Source organism: Helianthus annuus, chromosome 14, assembly GCF_002127325.2.
Source record: "Helianthus annuus cultivar XRQ/B chromosome 14, HanXRQr2.0-SUNRISE, whole genome shotgun sequence".
Taxonomy (NCBI): domain Eukaryota; kingdom Viridiplantae; phylum Streptophyta; class Magnoliopsida; order Asterales; family Asteraceae; genus Helianthus; species Helianthus annuus.
Window position 1 is genome coordinate 77019366 of NC_035446.2, and position 18436 is coordinate 77037801.

The following is an 18436-nucleotide window of genomic DNA, read 5'->3' on the forward strand; positions in this document are numbered from 1 at the left end:
TTTCTGTTTTATTGTAGGACTTGGAACCAAACGCCACATCTGAACTTCTACGTAGTGTATGAGCTCCAGTTCTAATAAAGACATAAAAGAACCTCTAGAAGAACCCGAATGCTTTCTCAGAGAAAGACTTAAAGCTAAAAACCAAGAGAAAGTTTCGGGGGACCCACTTCCAATGGCGGACCAACGTACACTCATGGATTACCTACGACCCACCGTAGGTAATCTCGGCGCCGCTATCAATGCACCGAATGTCGAAGCCAATAACTTCGAACTTCGGCCACATTTGATACAAATGCTTCAAAACTCCGCAACCTTCCATGGGCTTGCGGACGAGGATCCCTATCTACATATTACTATTTTCTTAGAAATATGTGATACCTTTCGGATCAATGGAGCATCAAATGACGCCATCCGCCTCCGAATGTTTCCTTTTTCACTAAAAGACCGAGCAAAAGCTTGGCTCAACGCCCCCCTAGTTGGATCGGTAAACACCTGGGATAAACTAGCCCAAAAATTTCTATATAAGTATTTCCCTCCCGCTAAAACGGCTAAATTAATGACTGAAACTAATACATATTCACAAGAGGACGGGGAATCCTTATATGAAACTTGGGAAAGGTTCAAGGAGCTATTGCGAAAGTGTCCTCATCACGGTCTTGCGATATGGCAACAAGTATCCACTTTCTATAATGGGTTGTTGCCACACACAAGACAAACACTTGACTCTAGCTCCGGGGGACTTTTAGGTAACCGCCGTCCACATGAAATATACAATCAAATTGACGAAATTGCTCAAAACAATTTTCAGTGGCACACTCCCCGAGGTAATAAATCTATTGACCCGGGCGCCCACAAGGTTGATGAAAGCACTTCTTTACATGCCCAAATCGAGGCCCTTTCTTCAAAAATTAAAAAGTTAGAAATGGAAAAAACGGTCTCGGTTATGGCCTGTGAAGGGTGTGGTGGGCCACATGAAAATTGGAGTTGTATGAAAGAAACAGACGATCAACCAGAAACGGTAAACTACATTGATAATAGACCTAGGCCGTCGGGTCCTCCAACGGGTACCTATAACCAAGGATGGCGTAACCAACCTAACCTTGGTTGGAGAGAACCCGGCAATAGTAGTAACCAACAAAACCCAAACCAACGAACAAACTTTCAACAACCAAGAAATGAGTCACAAAATTTCCCTCAACAACAAGGTGGACGAGAGAGGCTCGAAGATACCGTATCTCGCCTCATCTCCGACACTGAAAAGAAAAACTCGGATCGATTTCAACAATTGGAATCGAATTTTAGAAATCAACAAGCTAGTATACAAAACATTGAAAAACAATTAAATCAACTAGCCCAAAATTTCTCCGAGAGACCACAAGGCGCGTTACCAAGTAATACCGAAACAAACCCAAAAGCTCAAGTTCATCTCATAACATTAAGAAACCGTACCGTGGGTCCTGTGGAAGCTACGCTACCATCAACCGATGAAAGCACAACCCCGCCCCAACAAGATAAGGCTTCTCCATTTCAAGAGCCCACCAAGGCTCCTCCGGTTCCGTACCCCGGTAGGTTAATTCGTCAAAAGACCAATGAGCAGTTCGCAAAATTCGAAAGTCTACTAAAACAACTGCATGTTAATATTCCTTTCATAGAAGTCCTAACTCAAATGCCTAAATACTCAAAATTCATGAGGGACTTCCTCACTCATAAAAGGAAAATTGAATCATTGCAATTAGTTAACCTAGCGAAGAATGCTCCGCCCTCATACTCAGCAAGCTTCCCCAAAGAAGATTGATCCCGGAAGCTTCACAATTCCTTGCTCGATCGGGGATTCCCCCATTCGTAATGCACTAGCCGACCTTAGGGCTAGCATTAACCTCATGCCCGCATCAATGTTCAAACGGCTCGGCCTAGGAAAAACGAGCCCTACCAAAATGAGTATACAACTTGCTGATAGATCCGTCAAATTCCCATAAGGTGTCGCCGAAAATCTATTGGTCAAAGTCAACAATTTCGTCTACCCGGCCGACTTTGTCATACTAGATATGGAAGAAGACACCGAAGTCCCCCTCATACTAGGAAGGCCATTTCTAGCCACCGCGCAAGCAGTGGTAGACATGAATGACAGAATACTCACTCTAAAATATGGGGATAAGGAAGTAAAGTTCGGGGTTGGGAAGAGAATAGAGGACGATGACCCGGTCAATTACATGAAGGTTATTGATTCGAGTTTGGATGATGCTCTCCGACGGTGCAACATGGGATGCAAAACATCCCGCTCGGAAAACATATAACCTCACCTTGGGTCTAGCCAAGGACCCTTATAAACGTGGCGCACCACGGAGGCATTCCGCGGAACTATCCTCAGTTTAGTTTAATCTTTTAGTTTTAATTTGCAGGAATAAAACACACTCGTGATGGTCAAGGATAACAAGGGAAACGAGAAACATAGCCCCATGCACGAAAACAGGGCCATCCGACAACAATTTCTTCATCACAGCTCAGCATGGGCCGTGTCCGCCCAACACGGCCCCGTGCTGCACATTCTGCAGAAAATTGCCCAGTTCAGGTAACTGGACACGGGCCGTGTTCGCTGAACACGCCCCCGTGTCCAGGCTTCTGTTTCTTTTCTTTAATTTCTGTCGCTGGCACCTGAACACGGGGCCGTGCCCGGTCCCCACGGGGCCGTGTCCAGGATGCCAGTAACATAAAATTTTGCTTTTAAACACCATTTTACACATTCAATCAACCTAAAAACTTATTTTTGGGACACATTGAGGATAATGTGTGATTTAAGTGTGAGGGAGATGCTAAAACCTTGAATCTTGCAAGTCTTACTAACAAGCCTTACACAAAACTCTATTGGAACCGCTAATCACCCCAAATTTTTTTCAAAAAAAATTCATTTTTTTGACTTGTCTAAGTTTAAGTTGGGAATTCAAGTTCTAACAAGGTTATATTTTTACAAGTTTACAACCGATAGCGTCGTGATAAAAAAAACCAACATAAGAAAATTACGAAAAGGCATGACAAACTTAGTTAAAATTTGATTATATATACTTGATCACACAAAAAAACCCTTTCCCACAAAAGTGAGTTTTGAGCCTTTAACGAGCATACAAAATACATATCTTTACACTAAATGCTCATTTTTCGTTTCTTGTGTGAATAGCCGCTTGGTTCGTACGACTCTAGAACTTGCCACAACAATACATTCCTGGTCCTTACCAACTTAAACCCGAGTAAGTAAATGATGGAGGCATTAGGACTAACCCTTTTTCTTTCTACACCATTATTTTTCAATTTTTTTACCACCTACCCAAAATCCCCCTAGTTAACCCTTTTGAGCCTAAACCTTTTCATTTCTTAACCCAAAACCATCACCTTTTTTTACCCACCTAAACCTTTTTTATTTTTAACCCTAAAGAAAATTATATATATATATATATATATATATATATATATATATATATATATATTTGGGTGAAACCAAACAAACAAACAAGTTCATCAAAAATAACTTTGTTTGAAACAATTGGTTCATCAAAATAAAATAAAATAAAATAATTGCGGAAAATAAAAAGTCTTTCGAAAAAACCGATGTTTGTTACGCTTTTCGCCATTTTTACTAACCACTAACCCAACCACCCACGTTTAGCACAAGCCTAACCCTTCACCCAAAAAGTCCTCTTGATATTTACAAAGGTATAAAGTTAAAAAGGAGGAGGATTGATTGCTTGGCAAGCTTATGGTAGGAGTAAGCTCCATGCCGCTCTCTAGTGACTCACTAAAAATACACCTTCGGCCGAGTGTTGAGTGATTCCCCGGGGAGGTATTTGTACTTGTACATAAATGGAATTTTAACAAGGTATGCTATGCCTAATAAATAATTTATCTTATGAAACATTTTTAATAAATCATGACGAATAGGATTGAAAATAAATAAAAATAAAACCTAAATAATCTTGGAATTCCCGACACTCTATGACAAGCCCGAAAACCTTCTCTTCTACCCATTCCATTTGGGAGTGAATAAAGCCACATTATAAAGAGTTTTGCTTGAGACAAGCAAAGATTCAAGTGTGGGGGTATTTGATGTGCACAAAATGCAACATATAAATTACATCAATAATGGCTTAAAACTAACCTTTTTTAGTACTAATGTTGGAAAAAGTGTGCTTTTGTCTTCCTTTTGTATTTTCAGGATTAAATGAGCTCAAAATAACAAAAGAAGCAAAAAGACAGCAAAATCTAACATAAATACAAGAAAAGGAACAAAAGTGATATGCCCGACCCCCCGACAGCATCATCCCAAGCAAAACAAAGAAGACAGAAGACTGAACACGCCCCGTGCTCAGCGAGCACGGGGCCGTGCCCAAGAAGGAGCAGAAAAGACAAACCTATAGAAGCTTCTACTGCCCACCACGGGGTCGTGCCCAACGGACACGGGAGCGTGGTCAACTTGCTGCATGCGCATTTATTGTAATTGCGAATTACAATTAATGAAGAGAGAGAGTGTGTGTCAGATGGACACGGGGCCGTGCCCAGCGGGCACGGGGCCGTGCCCGAGCTTCTGTTCAGCCTATAAATAGGAGTGTTGGGAGCTCTTGCAACTCATCCCTTGGCACACCACCTCTCTCACACTTCACCCACCACCCACCACCATCACAACACCATCATCCACCACCATCACCCATTGTCCATCATAGAGTGTGTGAGTCGTCTCGGGATCCAAGATTGATTGTAAGAGTTCTTGACAATCAAAGGCCATGTTTGCCTAAGTCTCTTACATCACTTGGTGAAGACAAGTGTTTAGTGTAATACTTTTTATTTTTAATCTTTTGCACTTTTTAATTGGTTTTGTATTAATGACTTTAATTACTAGTTTCTTATGTTGAAGGTGATTCTTCCTTATCGTTTGTCCGTGGTGTCTTGGCATTATTTTACTGTCTATATAAAATAAAAGATTTTCACCATTCATATCTCCACAGTCTGTATGGAGGTATGTTGGCTACCTGGTCGGGGGTTAAGGGAACGGTTTGGTAAGAGTCTTGCCATTGTTCAGTGTATAGATCCTGCAAAGGACCTGGGTCAAATTTAGTAGGACCTCCTTCAATACCCAAAGGTATTGGATGGCGGGGGTCCAAACTCTTTGATCCCCTCATAAGTTAAACTACAACTAAAACTTTAACCCAGCTACTTAGGACTGTATCCCTGCTGACTCAGACTACTTAGCTGAGGGTAACGTCGCCTTCAAAAGGGAGGTCTACCACATTATGCATTAATAACATAATTAATTATCTTTCAATAATCCGACCCTTTAGGATTATATCCTTGCTGACTCAAACTACTAGGTTGAGGGTAACGTCGCCTTCTAAAGAGGGGCCTACTACAATAACTAAGATAATCGCTTAAACAAGTGCAAAAGTGCGAAAATAATCAAAGGTTACACTACACGCGAGTCGGATCCAAGTGATTCATATTGTCTATCTGTTTTTATTTTTATTTTATTTTTCAGCATTTTAGTTAGTTTTATTTTCTTAGTTTAAAACCTTTTTCTAACATTTTGATTTAATTAGACGTTGAGGATAAACCGGTACTAAAAGCTCTTGTGTCCTTGGACGACCTCGGTATCTTACCAACACTATACTACGTCCACGATGGGTGCACTTGCCCATATGTGTGTTTAGTGTTAGTAAATATCGTGTTTTATAAATTTAAAACTTGGCTAAAAAGTGTAAAAAGGGCTTAAAATATATACCTAAAACATATACACACTAACACGCATCACCAGCAAATACATGTTCTTGTGTTTAAGGGCTTCTATTTTTGTGTTCAAAACTCTTACAAATGCAGCAGCTTCAAGTTAGAAAGTCTAACCAAGGTTACATGTATATACGGCGTATGTTACATTATTATGAAATAAGTATATATAAATTACGCACATTTAATTCAATGAAATATGATTTTTTAAACAAAAGTTTTTAGTTGCTATACACCAACGTATTAGTATTTATACATTAATGATTCTACATGGATACACTTGTGTCTATTCATAGTCACACTAGTGTACATACACAAGGATAATAGTGTACATATACCACTATATTAGTATTAATACATTAGTGATTCTACATCGATACACTAGTGTATATTCATTGTTACACTAGTGTATATACAAATATACTGGTGTATTCTCATTCATTCATTTGTGTATTAAACCAACGAAACATAAAAACCGGTTTATGTCATCACAAAAAAAACAAAACAAAACACAATAACAACCACGAACCACCATTACCTAACAACCAAAACCAATGTCTTAAACATATTATTGTCTACATGGAACATTCTAAACAGAAAGTCCTTTCGCCAAGTTGTACGCCACCACTTCAGCCATTACGCGAACGCATAGCGTGTTAGCATATTAGCACACTAACTTCACAACATACTTTCTACTTAGACATGTCAAACGTGCCTTTTTTGAATTGTGTGCAAGCGGAAACCCACTGTCCCATTTTTCTTCCATTTCTCCGAACCAAGTCCCCATGTGTCGCATGCGAAAACCCCACAATTAACACTATTTCCAGCTGTCGCCCATTCAATTTCCAACCTATTCGGCATTGCTCCTTCGAATTCCCAACCTTTCGGTTGATTCACTGATTTCAAGTATTTTGTGAAAATGTCTTCCTGCGTATAAAATAATATTACACTACGTTATCAATATGTAAAACATAATTATTTATAAATTATATTGATAGTTACCACTTTATATGGTGTCGTCTTCATTGCCGATATCAACATACATCATCCCGCCATCAGTAAAAGAGACCTTGCCATTTGTTTTTCCATGTGCCATCTCAACGCCTGAATCAATTAATTGTATGTAACAATAGAATAATATTTGTGTACTTTAAGCTATATAATTACACAACAGATAGTATACACAAACATACTCACCTATTTTGTTTGTTTCTTCACTGTCAGAAAACTCAATAGGGTGGTCGATTGAATTTATAAACCTATTTCCCCGCTTACGTGATATCCTTTCGCTTTTCATTCCTACAAAATTAATTTTTGAGGTTCCTATAAATATTATCAGTCTTGTTACTTATAAATGAGTTTACACTTAAAGCAGACTTTTCATACTTACTTGTTCTCATGTTGGAGGTTTGAAATAACAACTCAATGCTCACAATACAAAAAACACAAACACTTGTATACTCAAACGTATTAAAACTAAGGATAATAGTATTTGCTCAACATTGTTAACGTAATAAACATAAAGTTTCAATCAAATACACATGTGCACAAATCAGCTTTACACATGTGTACAGTTATAGAATATCTATATTATCCACTCTAAAAATACCAAAAATAAACCATAACCAGAATAAAATAACCATTATACGTATGTGTACAAGCAATCCATTACAATACACATGTGTATATCTCCATATAAACAAACCATTATAAGAAGTTTTCATACTATATAGCTGATGATAAAAAAACAAGGAGTAAAATCAAGTCATTAATTCAACTAAAAACCTAACCTACACTAACGCTTGGAATAAATCATAGCTATCTTCCTCAAAATCCCATAAACAGCATACAACACTATTGTTAAAATAACTTTTTATACAGACAGTCAACGAAACCCTAGATTTTGATTACATATAATCCAATGAAATAAAACTTATACACAATCGGCTACAAAGATATACACCAAAACACGTACCTTTGTTGTGTTATCGATGAATGAAAGCGCTGATATATTGCAACCTTATCAATCGACGGTGGTAGCTACTAATCGTCGGTGGGATTAAATGAAAAAAAGAAGGAATTTGGTTATTATTAAGGGGATTCATATGATCTCCTAAAAAGTGAAGGTGCGATGATTAAGGGATCAAGAATTTCAAACATATAATAGGTCTCTTCAGTTTCCGGGTTCCAATGTTTGTTTTGATAGAGATTTACTCTAATAGCCCTACTCAAATCAATTGATACGATGATATGATATAATAATTACAAGAATGCAATTAGTATTTTTTTTCTCATCATCTGCTAATCCAATGGACAAGATCTGTTCACTCAGTTCACTGATAAACCATTGTTCACTCTAGAACCCTACCCTATATATATATATATATATATATATATATATATATATATATATATATATATATATATATATATAGGTAGAGGATCCTGTAAAAAGTGCTCAAAGTGTGAGAAGTGTGAGAAGTGTATTATAACACTATATATAATACTATATAACACCATATAAACACCGTATAACAATATGTAACTCCATATAATACCATATAACACTATGTAACACTATATATCATTATATAACAAATATAACACTATAGTTTGTCTGATAGTATGTCTATGATAGATTGAAGGGGTAAGGTCCCAAAAACCTCACAAGCAAGATATGAGACCATACCACCATCTGGCCTTTCAACCTTTTTTACCTTGCGCGGTCGCGCATTGGTCTTACAGAAGGAAGAAAGAAACCAACGAGCAATAGTCGCGCGCCAAAGGGAAACTTAAACCCTTGCGCCGCTTTCCGTTTGACAAAGGGTTGAAACTCTGAGATTAATATGTCCGCCTAAATATCCAGACTTGGATATTATTTTACCCAGACTTGGGATCTATCCAGCCGTGTGCACACTGTAAGGTGTCACACCAGATTACAGCAGTAATCTTCTAGAAGAAATACGACCGTGCACCACCCAGACGGTTATAACCGTCTGGACACGTGTCATCATCACAAACATTCCTGAAATCACAACGATAGCATGTGATTGAAGAATGATCTCCACTAAGATCACTTTCCACGTGGCAACTCCCTAGCCATAAGATCAAGTCACAATCCGTGTGCATCTATGTCAGATCAAAGTAACTTAGCAAAGATTAAAGAGACTTAACGGAAGGAAAATTAACCGCTACGGCGTTGGCATCTTCCGTTATCTTTTCAATAACAGATTTTCCCTCCCAAACTCTCGGTTATAAATAGGAGAATTCTTCAGGTAAAGATTTAGATCCAATTTCACTACTCAAATACCTTTATCTTCTCCATTCAAATACTTATTCTCACACCGGAGTCGGGTCAAGGAGAGAACCCTCTTCTCCCCTTGACGAGGCTAACGGTGCTCTGTTTTGCAGAATCATCGGAGAAGGAGCTCGATTATTACTGAACCAATTGAGAGAGAACTAACCTTTTATGCGGATTCAAACCCCCTAGATATCTCGGTTCCGACCATTTATCTAGTGTTTCTTCATTGGCGCCCACCGTGGGGCTCGAACCCACGACCACAAGGTTAAGATCCGGTCGTTCAGGGAAGGCGCAGCTTCAGCGAAGGAAAAGCAAAAGCGATGGACGAGCAAGTAACAGAATTGCTCAACGCGGGAATCTTGCGCAAAGTGAAATACCATACATGGGTTGCCAATCCAGTCATGGTGCAAAAACATAATGGCGGGTGGAGAATGTGTGTCGACTTCAAAGACCTCAACAAAGCATGCCCTAGAGACTGCTATGCGCTCCCAGAAATAGACAAGAAAGTCGATTCTTTAGCATTATTCAGGTGGAAATGCTTTCTCGACTGCTATAAGGGTTATCACCAGGTCCAGATGAAAGAAGAAGACGAAGAAAAAACCGCATTTCGCACAGACAAAGGCATCTACTGCTACACAAAAATGCCGTTTGGGTTGCGCAACGCAGGCGCAACGTATCAACGCTTAATGGATACAATCTTTAGCGAGGATATTGGCAAAACTGTCGAAGTATACATGGATGACCTCGTCATCATGAGTCATGAAGAGGAGACAATGCTCCACAATATCCAGCGCACATTCGATTCCTTACGAAGCATAAATTTAAAATTGAACCCGATAAAATGCTCCTTCGGAATGGAAGAAGGAAAGTTTTTGGGTTTCATAGTTACCAAAGACGGTTTTAAGGTCAACCCAGAGAAGGTACAGACCATTCAGCTAATGCCATCACCGGCAACAGTCAAGGAAATGCAAAGACTTGCCGGACGATTAGCAGCTCTGAATAGATTTTTGGCCAATCATGAGGCAAAATCTTACCCATTCATTAGTATGCTGCGAAATTGCGAAAAGAAAACTCCCTTTCAATGGACACCTGAAGCGGAAGCAGCATTCAAGCAAATGAAAGAATATTTAATCCAATTACCAACGCTGACTGCGCCAAAGGAAAAAGAACCATTAATCTTGTATCTGTCAGCCGCGGAGGTAGCAGTAGGCGCAGTATTAATGGTAGAACGGGAAAATGTCCAGACTCCAATCTACTACATCAGTAAAATGCTCACTGGCCCTGAAACTCGTTACTCGATGATAGAAAAGCTGGTTTTAGCGCTAGTACACGCATCCAGACGTTTGCGCAGGTATTTTTCCGGCCATGTCATCACAGTACTGACAAATTATCATCTGGGCCAAATCTTGTCAAAACCCGACATAGCGGGGAGATTAGCTAAATGGGCCATCGAGCTAGGAGGCTACAACATTTTTTACAGACCAAGACCAGCAATCAAAGGGCAAGTTCTGGCAGATTTCGCCACCGAAGTTCCCATTGATAAAGTACAAGAATGTGAGGCAATCCAAAACCCAGCGCCTGTTTTTGACGACAGAGTCTGGACCTTACATACCGATGGAGCTTCCAATGACGACGGAGCAGGAGCAGGCCTCCGATTAGTCAGCCCGGATAATCACGAACTCACATATGCTATCCGCTTGGAGTTCCAAAGTACTAACAATGAAGCGGAATACGAAGCATTTCTAGCAGGTCTTCGTCTAGCACTCAAAATGGGAGCAAAAAACCTTGAAGCTAACGTCGACTCAAAACTAGTAGCTGAACAAGTTAACGGCCGCTATGACGCGAAGGGCGAGGCTATGGCTTTGTACCTTGAACAAGCACGAATGTTAATCAATCAATTTCAGACATTCAAAGTCAATCACATAAACAGAAGCGAGAACAAACACGCCGACGCGCTAAGCAAGTTAGCCGCTACAAGCTTTAAACACTTAGCAAAAGAGGTGCGCATAGAGGTACTATCCAATCCTTCCATTCACCTGAAGCAAGTAAATATCATAGAAATGGGAAATCCATCCTGGATGTCTCCAATTATTTTGTACCTTCAACACGGGAAACTCCCGGAAGGAAAGACAGAAGCCCGGAAAATACAACACAAAGCAATAAATTATGAAATGGCGGATGGCGTCCTTTATCGGAAATCATTCATGGGTCCATTACTACGTTGTGTTGATAAAACAGACGCTCAGTATCTGGTCAGAGAAATCCATGAGGGATTATGCGGGATACACACAGGACCGCGTATGGTCATGGCAAAAATAATGAACGCTGGGTATTATTGGCCAGGCATGCACATGGATGCAGTTGATCTATTATGAAGGTGTGAGGCATGTCAACGCCATGCACCAAAGACGCTTCGACCCAAAAATCCGCTAATTCCCGTTACTTCCGCCTGGCCATTCCAACAGTGGGGCATCGATCTTGTTGGCCCATTTCCTGACGCGCCGGGTGCAGTAAAATTCATCATCGTTGCAGTGGATTACTTCACAAAGTGGGTAGAAGCTAAAGCTTTGGCCTCAACAACAGCAATGGTAATCCGTAAATTCATATGGGAACATATCATTTGCAGATTTGGGTTACCATTGCGCATTATTTCTGACAATGGTACAAACTTTGCTGCGGAAGACCTTCAAAAATGGTTCAAAGAAATGAACATTGAGCACAGCTTCGCCTCCGTCGCGCATCCTCAAGCGAATGGTCAGGTAGAAAGCATAAACAAACAAATCGTTGACGGTATAAAAGCGCGACTTGGGACAGCGCGCAGGGGGTGGGTTGACGAGCTTCCCAGCATCCTCTGGGCGCACAGAACAATGCCAAAGACTAGCACCGGAGAAACTCCGTTCAGTTTAGTCTATGGGTCAGAAGCTGTCATTCCAGCTGAAATAGGCCTACCCTCGTCGCGCATGTTAGCAATGGAAAAGCAGGACAATGAACAAGAACGGAGGATGGATTTAGACCTTCTGGAAGAAAGGCGCGAGAACGCGGCCATAGCAGAAGCAAGGTACAAATCCAAGTTAGAAAAATATTACAACGCGCGGGTACGTATTTACACATTTGTCCCCGGAGATTTTGTCTTGCGCGACAACGAGGCTTCAAACGCCGAAAAACCCGGCAAATTAGCGCCAAGGTGGGAAGGACCGTATGTCATTAACGAAGTCTTAGGCAAAGGAGCATATACCCTAAAAAGGGTCGATGGGACTCTCGTCCCCCGCACCTGGAACGCGCAACAATTGCGCAGGTGTTACATGTAAACAAGCCTATAAAGCAAAAAGAACATACAGGCGATGTATGTCCTTATCTTATCTTGTATCACGGGCCTTGCGCTTTTATCAATACAAGTATTACTCTTAGTAACATCACTGTTTATTATAAATTGCATGAAATTTCTTTGGTTCGCGCGAAAACGACATGGTCAAACATTGTACACCTCATGAACAGTCTCAAAACAGGCAAACTGTTGACAAACGTTCACACATGAGCACAATACCATTCCTCATTCGCCTCACCTATTCAAAAGTAATTATACACATGCAACATATTGTAATACACACATATACGAATCATAGCAAACAATCTTCAAAAAAAAAAGTATATCATCATATACATTATCAAAAAGTGTAACACGAACACTTAACAAGATCATCACAATGATCTTCAAAAAAATAATCCTGTCCAGTACCCAAAAGCTTACAAACAAAAAAAAAGCAAAAAAAAAAAAGCATTAACAAAGACGGAGGCAGACCCTGGGCTTCAAATATCTAGTTAGCACCAGCACCATCATCAACAGAAGACACCTGCCTGCTCCGGCGAATCCTCCGACGTCGGTATACCAACCGACATTCCCCCCTCTGAAGCATCGGAAACCGAGTCATCAATCCATCAACATCCAATACAGCATCGACACCAGCAGAAACGTCAGTATGGCAAAAGATTTTGCACTCAGAATCAGCAATTGCAGGGGAAACAGGCTTGATCAGTTTCTTCACCGGTGCAACAATGAGAGGCGGTGAACGGGACAGAAGAACGAGACCTTCAGCAGCATCATACACTCTAAGAGCATCTAGCAGAAGACGAGTGTGGTAAGAACGCTTCATTTTCTTTGACAAGACTCAACTAAGATCAAGTGTTTTAAACACACACATATAAAAAGAACTCAACATCTCGAAAAAAGAGAAATCCATCATTAACTGTCAGAACTGTCACATCCAAACGGCGCTACAGGAACTTGGGTCACTTCTTCATTAATGAAGCCTGACAAAGCGCCATTACAAATCTCGAGACCAATGAGGAAAAATACCCACTTTAACTGACAGGTGACGTCATTACCTGACAGAACATGATTACAAATCACATTTTTTCCTCTAAAAAAAAATCATCATTACAAATTCAAACCTTCTCATAGAAGTTTTCTCATTTTCTAGCGCCCCAAAAAAGACATTCCCCTCTCCTAAGTCCAGTGCTCCACTTATTTGCATAAGTACAACACTAGACTGGGGGGACTTGAAGGGGTAAGGTCCCAAAAACCTCACAAGCAAGATATGAGACCATACCACCATCTGGCCTTTCAACCTTTTTTACCTTGCGCGGTCGCGCATTGGTCTTACAGAAGGAAGAAAGAAACCAACGAGCAATAGTCGCGCGCCCAAAGGGAAACTTAAACCCTTGCGCCGCTTTCCGTTTGACAAAGGGTTGAAACTCTGAGATTAATATGTCCGCCTAAATATCCAGACTTGGATATTATTTTACCCAGACTTGGGATCTGTCCAGCTGTGTGCACACTGTAAGGTGTCACACTAGATTACAGCAGTAATCTTCTAGAAGAAATACGATCGTGCACCACCCAGACGGTTATAACCGTCTGGACACGTGTCATCATCACAAACATTCCTGAAATCACAACGATAGCATGTGATTGAAGAATGATCTCCACTAAGATCACTTTCCACGTGGCAACTCCCTAGCCATAAGATCAAGTCACAATCCGTGTGCATCTATGTCAGATCAAAGTAACTTAGCAAAGATTAAAGAGACTTAACGGAAGGAAAATTAACCGCTACGGCGTTGGCATCTTCCGTTATCTTTTCAATAACAGATTTTCCCTCCCAAACTCTCGGTTATAAATAGGAGAATTCTTCAGGTAAAGATTTAGATCCAATTTCACTACTCAAATACCTTTATCTTCTCCATTCAAATACTTATTCTCACACCGGAGTCGGGTCAAGGAGAGAACCCTCTTCTCCCCTTGACGAGGCTAACGGTGCTCTGTTTTGCAGAATCATCAGAGAAGGAGCTCGATTATTACTGAACCAATTGAGAGAGAACTAACCTTTTATGCGGATTCAAACCCCCTAGATATCTCGGTTCCGACCATTTATCTAGTGTTTCTTCATAGATGTATAGTGTTATATTTGTTATATAATGTTATATAGTGTTACATAGTGTTATATGGTATTATATGGTGTTACATATTGTTATACGGTGTTTATATGGTGTTATATAGTATTATATATAGTGTTATAATACACTTCTCACACTTTAGGCCCTTTTTATACTATCCTTAACCTATACATATATATATATATATATGTATATATGTGTGTGTATATATATATATATAATCTTCGAAACTATAGAAAGCAACCACAAAGTGCCATGTCCAAGGAGGGGTCCAAAGGGAAAGGGAAAGGCAAAAGCGTCAAAAGAACATACATATGTTACTTACATGACAAATAACAAGAGAATACAAGTCACATGTATATTCCCATATTTTTTTAATTGTTCGTAACTTTTTTTGCATGATCATTTTCGTAAATTATACCATAAAACGAGCATTTTTATCCTTATATGAGTATACTATTGCTATAAAAAAAGCCAAAATAAAATTACGTATTAACTTGATTTTTTTAATTCATGTTGTCTAGGTCTGTTCCCTTCCCTGGTGTTTCAGTAAAATATGAACTGAGATATTTTATGGTTTTTTAATAAGATAAAAACATCATATAAAACGTCATAAATTTATTGTGTTTTTGAAACTCAATATTTTTTTAAAAACACCGTAAAACAATAGATATGCTAAACAAAACTTCCACTACAAAATCAGAGAATGGGAAAGTCAATGGCGGTGACGTTTCGGTCAAACAAGGATGGTGGTGCTATTCACGGTTGTTTCAACCAGATTCTAGTGAGTCTAGAGTTTCGTTAAGAACGATGATGGTGTGATGGTTCTAAATCAAAACAATATGACGACTAGGATTTCAATGAGGTGTCAACGGAGACTGGTCGGGTTAGGTTCGAACATGATTCAAGATGTTGATGATGATGGTGATAGTGACGGTACCTTCGGTGACGATCAACGGTGTATGAAAGAAAGTACTGGGTGTGAGGTTAAGGTTCCACCACGTGACAATGGCAGGTCAGTGGAACACCATAAAGTTGTCACAAATTAAATATCTTAGTTTAAAAACACCATAAAATATCCAGTTAAAAAATACCATAAACTGTCTAGTTAAAAATAGCCATAAAAATATGGAGTTGAAAAACAACACAAAAACCTTCTTCAAAATCAACATAAAGTGTCTAGTATGTCCAGATCAAAAATTTCATAAAAAATTCTCAGTTGAAAAACACCAAAAAAAACCCAGTTCAAAAACACCATAAATTGTTTGGTTCAAAAAACGCCATAAAAAGGTGCCCACTTCATTTAATACATACTTCATTTTTTTTCGAAATTATGGCAATATTATATTCATTTGAAAAATTAAAAGAATCTCAATTTATTGTTTACTTTAAATAAATCACATATAAAAAATATAGACGTTTGAAATGATGACGAAAATTGCATGTGATTAACATCTACAGCCTTGCTTGAATCTTCTCATTCTACCCATCCTGAAAGTTTCAAGTTATCTATATTTACAAAAATATCACCGCATCAATCTTAACCACAAATCATAATAATCTTGTGGCTGAGATTCCTAACTACACTTCTAAGGTTTTGGTCATTGTAGGAGATCCTCATACAGTGGCGGATCTAGGATTCGCGCCAAGCGGTAACGTTATATAAATAAGCGGTAACGAAATCGAAAAAACATCAAATTTTTCCAAAATTTACACTAATTTTACACTACCGCCGGAACACCAAGCCGTAGCGGACGCCACCCCTTACACTAATGTACATCCGCCCCTGTCCTCATACTATATATATACATATGGGAATAGTAGAATGAAAACCTCTTAAGTTGAGGAAAGCTTGGAAACTCTAACTTACCACTTGTGTTACACTATCTAAAACAACGCATATTATTTAAAAAATTATGGAACGTAATATACATGTTTTAAAGTGTTTTAAGCAAAAAGGAAATAAAAAAGCGCCAAGTGGATAGCTAAAAAAATAAAAATAAAATAAAAAAGTTTCGCATGTTAGATCATCATACTCAGTAAATCCCACCAATAGCAAAGCTAAGGTAGGGTCTGAGGAGGGTAAGATGTAGACAGCCTTACCTCTACCCCATAGGACTAGAGAGGCTGCTTCCAGTGAAACCCCCGGCTCCATAGTAGTTTTGCATTAAGCCTTGGACATAAGGCGCATAACTCTCGGCAAAAAGGCCGATTAATGCATGTACCCCCTTGTCTTTCGACTATCAACGACACTACATGATGCATGATTAACCGTCCCCCGCTTTTAACGTTATTTTCATGAAATTCGTAAAATAACGTTAAAATTAGTGAAATTTCATTTTTGCCCCTAAGGGCCCACATATATATACATTATATGTGCACACCGCAAGGAGGGCGTTTTCGTATGTTACATATGTAACAAAATGAAATTTTTAAGAAGCACAGATCTCCTTCTCGGGATTTTTAAGAAGATTTTGCTGGGTAAAGGTCTCGGACAAATTCGCCGGTTTGGGAAAGAGCTCTAGTGGCCATTGTGAATAAGGTAAAGAGATTGAAGAAGGAGTAAGGAATTACCTAGAGACTCTATCGATGATATCTGGTTTTCAAACAAAAAGAGAGAAGATATAGGGGCATGATAGATATCCATCGAGTGAAAACTGCATGGGAAGTTACATATTGCCATCTTGACCGTCGTTTCATTTTTATTGCCTCGGTTTACGAGATAAGATTTTAAAATATATCCGTTGGACTGGTATACCAACAGATATATTTGGGGACAATTGTTAGGGGTCATTTTCTGAGCATATATATCCTGACTAATATTCTGCTTTTTATTGTTTACTCGTGATCGGGATACCGGATCAGGATATTGGTAACATCCTGATGCGATATCCTGGTATTAAGTGAATTAACCATGTGCAGATTAAGAGTTACAAGTCGCCAACGTTCAAGAAGACTTCTTCCCCTTAAGACTCAGGCAAATCAGTTGGAATGGAGACGTTGAACCCGAAAGACCAGGTCTACAATGTTCAAATGGGGAATATCCACCGAATCCCGGTTTAGTAGGGTAGTTGTTAGTGCATTATTATCTGTCTATCGCCTCCGTCAATCTAGTCTGTAGCAGAAATCGAAGAAAACGAGAGTTACATTGTTATTTTAGTATTAGTTAGTCATAAAGGCAAGGTGGCGTAATTGTAATTAATGAGAAACCTCATTAATCCCTTGGCCTATAAATAGGAGGCTTATGCCTTAGGTTTAGAACTTTTGCCATTTTCACATCTTGGAGAGCTAGAGGCTAGAGAGAGAAGCTAGAGAGAGAAAGTTTATTGTTCGTGATTCAGGTGTTGTACGTTATCAGATTTGTCAATAGAATCACAGTTTATATTACGTTTCGTGTGTTAGCTCACGTTCGTGTACGGATTCCGCACGTCACACGTTCGATTACACAATCGTTTCGGAGTCAAACCGGTCCTAACAAGTGGTATCAGAGCAGGAGCTCGATTGCACTGATCTTTCACATGATTTCGCACAGGATTACATCAGAATCAGATCCGATTTCATCTTCTTCTTCATCTTTTTCATATTTCTTACGGTTTTTACTGTTTTTCATCGAATTGAACAGGTTTTTACGGTCCGTTTCAGCTGATTTTTGGATATGTCGTGTGCGTATACCTGATCTATAACCCTACCAAGTTTCAGATCGAAACTCCTAGCCGTTTAGGAGAAATCGAGGTTTTTCAGTTCGTTTTCGCGTCAAAGTTGCAGGTCCGCTCCAAAATATTCGTTTGGTTCGCTTTTGCGAACAAAAACAGTAGGTCCGCTTAAACAAACCAGGTTGGTTCGCTCATAGGGCAATTGTTGTGGTTCGCTCCATATTGCATTTTAGGTCCGCTTATAAGTCAGTTGTTGGTCCGCTTA

General features: G+C 39.4%; 1 non-coding gene across 1 annotated transcript; it reads right to left on the reverse strand.

Moving 5' to 3' along the window:
• Positions 1–550: 550 nt before the first annotated feature.
• On the reverse strand, positions 551–657 carry LOC118487033. The gene has a single exon (XR_004880200.1). It is a non-coding gene; the product is annotated as a small nucleolar RNA R71 (small nucleolar RNA).
• Positions 658–18436: the final 17779 nt, after the last annotated feature.